The sequence below is a fragment of the Agrilus planipennis genome, unplaced genomic scaffold, assembly GCF_000699045.2.
Source record: "Agrilus planipennis isolate EAB-ADULT unplaced genomic scaffold, Apla_2.0 scaffold1075, whole genome shotgun sequence".
In the NCBI taxonomy this organism is placed as follows: domain Eukaryota; kingdom Metazoa; phylum Arthropoda; class Insecta; order Coleoptera; family Buprestidae; genus Agrilus; species Agrilus planipennis.
In genome coordinates this window covers 1-6852 of record NW_020439917.1, presented here as the reverse complement: position 1 = coordinate 6852, position 6852 = coordinate 1, and the positions used below count along the sequence as shown (strand labels likewise).

Genomic DNA, 6852 nt, shown 5'->3' with positions numbered 1-6852 from the left:
ACCTTTAACAACCTTTTTCGAATTTCTAAATTAACTGTTCGCGAGCATAGAAGTGACTTCTTTTTATTAAAGGCGACACGACCCTGCGCTATCCTCTGCTTTATATCCCTACTACTCCTTCCATCCTCACTTACCTGACTTCCTAGGTATCTAAAATAAGTGAGCATGGAAGGAGTAGTAGGTATATAAAGCAGAGGATAGCGCAGGGTCGTTTAATAAAAAGTTTTTGAATTTTCGTATGACATCAGATGCAATTGTTTTGAAACTCGCAGTTATACAGTGCCAATCTACATGATCCGATAGTTCATTAGAAACAATTAACATTCTGTCAACAGGACTGTTTCCATTCAGCGTTTGGTAGAAATAATACTGATTTGTTTCTGCTCTCAGAATGCGTCCTGGATCACGTATGGATAATTTACCCAGTAGAAAAGGAGAGTCTACAAGTCCAGGCAGGACATTATAACAGTAAACCTCATTGTGGTAGTTTCGGAGTGATGGAAGATTCAACCTGTCAGCCATCTCCGAGTAATCATTATTGAACGTAGATATTGGAGAACTACACTTATAGCACATGTACCTGAGAAGTCTGTGTTGAATGGTTTCAATTTTTTTTTGTGTATTTGTTTCGAGGGAGAGCATACATCAATTTATATTGAACAAATTATTGATATAATAATACTAAACCTTGAATTTTGTGCATCTCCTTAGTACCCAATAAAGCATTTTCCCCGATTCGGAGACCGCCTTCTCAATATGTACTTGTTAAACAACGGCATTTTGCTATTTATTGAGGGGTTGGTAATAAATCGTGTCGGAGTGACGTTGAGTGTCGATATTGTTACCTTCCAAGGAGACCCAAAAACTGCCGCCAAAAAGGCAAACATCTATTAGCAGTTTTAAGACCGAACGAGAGTGGCAAGTTGAGAAAAATAAGTTTTAGAACAGTTCCTGTTGAGAGGTCAAATCAATCACTTAAAATAAAGATAGCCGTTAGAATTAGTAATTGTGGTTTGTTAAAGGTGTAAATAGTAAATTAATACAAAAGCAGTTCACAGTTTTAGTTATTTATTTTCAAGATACATTTCAATCAAGCACACGAGAAAAAGTTAGCAATGCTTAAGTTAAAAGCATCAAAACATCTAAGCCAAAACGCCTGGCGCAGTATGTCGAGGCAAACCGAACAAGACACCTTTCTGTTCCGTATTATTTCTAACTGCCCATGACACCCTGCTTTATAAAGGCTTTACGATGTTCTCTAGGAACTATCGCTGCGAACCGTCACAATCTTCCGGCCCTCAGCCGCTTTAGTATGGCAAATGCTTCACATTTGGCCACAACACTTCTTCCTGTCACCAGCAACCGCTCTGTTACCGCTACGGTTTAATGCACGATCCTTCCACGTGTATGTCCTCTCCTTCCTGCACCAACTGTAAAGGCAAACACCTAGCCTTTGACAGCAAATGTCCTAAACGACTTGATCCCAAAACCCTCACTCCTTCAAAGACTGCACTGGTAGAGTGCGTCGATCCTCCTGCCGAAGTACGGAAACGCGCTAACCTAATTTCGTTAATAAACGGGCGTATTAAAACTTGTAACACAGGATTCTTGCAATCGAACGACGCATTTTACGCAAAGTCGCAAGATTAGACCAACACTTTCCGTCCAACACACTTTACAACAGCATCCCAATTACCCCAATCCCTACACAAATCAATACAAAACGAAGAAGATCTATGTGGCCCTAGAACGGCCTGAGGTAGAGGGGCTTTAGTTGGTAGATCCGAGGACTTCTTCCTCGGGAATCCTCAGTAGTACGGACGATTGGGTGTCCTTTGAAGATTTCCCCACGAAAACATAAAAAAAATCATTCATTCAACAGTCCACTCTATAGGTCAAACCTATGTTAGTTTATTCGTTTTCCATCATTGCGTATAATAGTTATAATATCAAGTGTAATAAAGGTTCCTGAAAACCGAACCAAATAAATTTGTTAAAACAGTGTTTTTAAAATTCTATTCAGACAACATACGCTTTAACTGGCGCTGCGAACAGGATAGTGGGTGGAAATCTACGAATTTCATCCCATACACCTCAGAATTTCAACTTCTGCGACGTCTCTATCTACTCAGGAACTAATACCTTGGAAAAACTTCCGACCCCTGGGACACCAATTTGCTCACCTGATGAGTCCTTCACCTTCGATTGGACAATTCCTGAAGAAATGTTTCACTAAGGGATTAGGAGCAGTGGGAGGATTTTAAAACGTGAGTACAATTATTACATTAACACTTACACCAAAATTATTCATCTTCTCGAGGAATGAATAATAACAAAAAGCGGAAAACTAAAATAGAAACTGTGATCATTATAACAAAAGTAATCGATATTTCAGAACATTGAAAACCGTAATAAAATAGAAATATATTTAAGTATTAAAAAAAAACGAGATGGCGCCGGGAGACAGGGAACTGTGGCGATACACACAGAACCGGAAGTATTGTTATGGTTACGCGATACACAACTGTCATACTGATTCCTTTACTTGTGTTATCTCGTCGGAATAAAATTGTTATCCATTAACATCGCGCTTTATTTTGAACTCGCTTTGTCAAAATCCATAAATTTGGTGACTCCGACGTGATCGCGGAACGGAACCGCGGGATATTTTTTTTCCACTAAACTCAGTTTTCGGTGTTTTACAGATTTCGAAAAAAAACGGACCTGCACGCCACGAACGACTACGCTGACTTCGCTTTTAACGACAACTTCTTCAGCATGCCAGACGACGAAAAGTCCAACACCTCCAACGAACAGCAAGCCAACGACAACCACGTGGCCGCGATGAACGTCGTCAAACTTCCACAACAGCTGTGGTGGCAAAACCCAGCCAGGTAATTCAGCGTCGTAGAGAACACATTCCTACTCAAGATAACCTCGGATACGACGAAGTACAGGCACGTGATCAACACCTTGGAGCCGGACCTCATCGACCTCGTGGGCGACATCATGTTTGATCAACATACTTGCAGACTCCGCGGAAACAAGGATGAAGAAATTTCTCCGGGGCCAACCGATGGGAGACACGAAACCAAGCGTGTACATCCAGAAAATGCGAAACATGGTTGGCGGAAGATGTGACGACGCCATCCTGAGACCACTCTTCTTGGAGCAACTCCCTGAGCAAGTACAATACATCATGGCTGTGAGCAAGAACACCAACCTGACCGACGTGGCTAAGATAGCGAACCGTATCATGGACACGATTAGTCCATCATTAGCGGCAATTCACGTGGCGCATCGCTCGATGTCCGTCTCTCCAGATCTACCAAGGACCACTTTACCGGAGTCCTACGACCTCGGACAGATCATGCTGGCAATCAACCAGCTACGCAGCGACTTTGAGGTTTCGAAAAAGGGCGATTCTCGAGGACGCAGCGTCAGCAAACCAAGGCATGGAGCAAATTCTGAAACAGACGAACCAGAGACGTTTGGTAAAGAGGCGTACCATTGCAGGACACCCTGCGCTTGGAAGCCGCAGGGAACTAACGAATTCGGCGTGCATCGAAGCAGCCGCTGGAGACGTCCCCAAACCAAAACGCCTCGTGACCGACCGCAAGACGAACACCAGTTTCCTGATCGACACGGGCGCTGACGTATCCACGCTACCAAAGCAATACGCCGGCCTAAATAAGAGCACCAGCAGGGTACTCTACGCCGCTAACAAGACCCACATCTCGACGTTCGGAGAACAAAGGCTCACGGTCGATTTCAGTCTACGTCGACCACTCGAGTGGACTTTCGTAGTGGCAGACGTATCCCAGTCGATCATCGGAAACGACTTTCTCTACGAATATGGTCTCCTAGTGGACATCCGGAACAAATGCCTCACGGACAGCGTGACCCACTTGGCGACGACTGGAAAGGTAACCGTCACGGATACCCCGACGCTCAGTACCATCGACATCTCCGCAGAATACCACGACATCCTCCGCAAGCACGTTGAGGTCACACGACCTGTGAGGTTCAGGGAGCCCAAGCACCACGTTCGACACTACATCGCCACCCGCGAGATACAAAGCCGCCGAAGAGATCATCCGAGTCTGGATAGCCGAAGGGGTCCTAAATCCCTCCGGTAGCCCATACGCCAGCGCAATCCTCCTACGAAAAAAGAAGGGCGGCAGCTGGAGACTATGCGATGATTATCGATCACTCAATGCGATAACCGTTCCAAACATTCAGGACTTCGCCAGCAAGCTCCACGGATGCACCGTCTTCTCGACACTGGAGCTGAAACGAGCATATTTTAACATCCCAATGAGCAATGAGGACCGAGAGAAAACTGCCATAATTACACCTTTCGGCTTGTACGAATTCAACGTGATGCCTTTTGGTCTTCAAAATGCCGGACAGTCATTTTAATGGTTCATGGATACCGCTCTTAGGGGTTGATTTCGTTTTCTGCTACATCGACGACATAATCGTGGCATCCTAGGACGAAGCAGAACATCGCAAATACCTGGACATCCTGCGGGAACGCGTTAAACTCTACGGTCTCACCCTGAAAACAATCAAATGCACACGGGGTAAACCAATAGTAAAGTATCTAGGGCACCAAGTAGACGCTCACGGCATCAAACCATTGCCACAACATGTAACTGCCATCCAAGAGTTTCCGAAGCAGGGCAACATCGCGGAGCTCCGGAGATTCTTGGGAATGTTGAATTTTTACAGAAGATTCACCCCCCACGCAGCCGAGCCGCAGGCGTGCCTGCACAGGATCACCGCTGGCGCGAAGAAGAAGGACAAACGGCTTATCTAATGAACCCCAGCGACCGATGCGGCATTCGCCGAATGCAAAAATCAACTAGCCGAAGCCACGCTCCTCGCACACCCCGCTGAACACGCCAAGCTGGTACTCGTCATCGACGCATTCAACACGGCTGTGGGCGCCGTTCTTGAACAGGTGATAAATGGTCAACGACAACCACTCGGTTTCTTTTCCAGGAAGTTCTTGCCAACGCAGACCCGCTACAGCACCTACGACAGGGAACTCCGTTTACACTTACCATTTATACCGCCATCAAATTCTTCGAGCACATAATTGTAGGTACGGAAACGGTAGTCTACACGGACCACAAGCCGATTACCTACGCCTTCGACCAGAAGCCCGAAAAAGCATCGCCCAGACAGCAGCGCCACTTGGATTATATCGGACAACACACCACAAATATCGAGAACGACGTAGCCGACGCTCTATCCAGAGTCAACGCCGTCTAGATGCCAACCATCATCACGACTGAAGAGATCTGTCGCGAGCAGTGCCAGGACCAGGAACTCCAGGAGCTAATCCGAGAACCTAGGTCCCTGGTACTCAAACAACTGAGAGTCGACAGCACGGATACCACCTTCTACTGCGACGTGTCCGCTGAAACCATCCGGCCTTACATTCCGCAACCGTTGAGGAAAGGAATCTTCGACGTGGTGCACAACACCTGGCACAGCAACGGCCGCGCCACTCGCAAGGTCATCGCAGGCAAATTCGTCTGGCCCGGCATGAACAAACAGATCGCGCACTGGGCCCACACCTGCCTGCCATGACAACGATCAAAAATCGGCAGACACGTCCACCGAACACCAGTCCACATCGCCGTTCCAGACGAACGCTTCCAACACGTGAACATGGACATCATAGGGCCAATGCCACCCTCACGAGGATACAGGTACTGCCTAACGATGATCGATCGTTTCACACGATGGCCAGAGGCAACGCCGATCAAGGACATAACAGCGGACACCGTCGTCGACGCGTTCTTTCAGACCTGGGTTGCTCGATACGGCGCACCTGGAAAAATAACACACGACATAGGAACGCAGTTCGACTCCCAACTGTTCGACGCAATGACGACGATGATTGGTTGCAAAACAGTCAGAACAACCAGCTACCACCCAGTGGGAAACGGATTGGTCGAGAGATGGCACAGGACTCTCAAAGCAGCAATAAAAGCACACGAAACATCCAACTGGGTGAATGTGTTGCCAGTTGTTTTGCTTGGCTTACGCACCAGCTACAAAGACGACATCAAAGCCTCAGCTGCGGAGATGACCTACGGCACAACTCTTCGACTCCCAGGCGAATACTTTATGGAGGACGAACCGTTACCGGACCCAAATTTCTTCCTCGAACATCTCCGCCAATCCATGAGGAAGCTCAGACCAAAACCGACGGCGCACCACCATAAGCCGAAGATTTTCACTCACAAGGCTCTACACGATTGTACCCACGTTTTCGTACGAGTCGACCGTGTGAAAAAACCGCTAAAGCAGCCGTACGAAGGACCGTTCGAAGTAATCCGAAAAACAAATGAATTCTGTTTCAGGGTTAACGTCAACGGCACACCGACGGAAATCTTGATCGACAGGCTCAAACCCGCCTTCATCGAGAACGAAGCCGCGACAACACCAGAATCAGACGAACACTCCAGCGCAGGCTATAGGACGTACCCGGGCCCACGAACCAGACACGTTACTTTCGCTCCCCAACCTGGTCGCTCGAGGCGAAGCACTGTGGCGATACACAGAACCGAAAGTATTGTTATCGTTACGCGATACACAACTGTCATACTGATTTCTTTACTTGTGTTACCTCGTTGGAATAAAATTGATATCCATTAACATCGCGCTTTATTTTGAACTCACTTTGTCAAAATCCAAGGAATCTCCCGGCGTCAGTCCTGGTTTTTATTATAAATGTCACCCGAAAACAAAAGTTTCAACTGTGGTTTGCTTGATCTGTGAAAATGTTTATCATCGTAGTGATTTTGAAAATTTAAAAAATACAAAAAGAATCAG

At 46.6% G+C, this 6852-nt stretch overlaps 1 long non-coding RNA gene across 1 annotated transcript; it reads right to left on the bottom strand.

The window, feature by feature from the left end:
- Positions 1–1037: 1037 nt before the first annotated feature.
- LOC108743785 lies at positions 1038–2411 on the bottom strand. The gene is made up of 3 exons (XR_001938872.2): positions 2297–2411; positions 2033–2232; positions 1038–1968 (listed from the first exon to the last, which is right to left on the bottom strand). It is a non-coding gene; the product is annotated as an uncharacterized LOC108743785 (long non-coding RNA).
- Positions 2412–6852: the final 4441 nt, after the last annotated feature.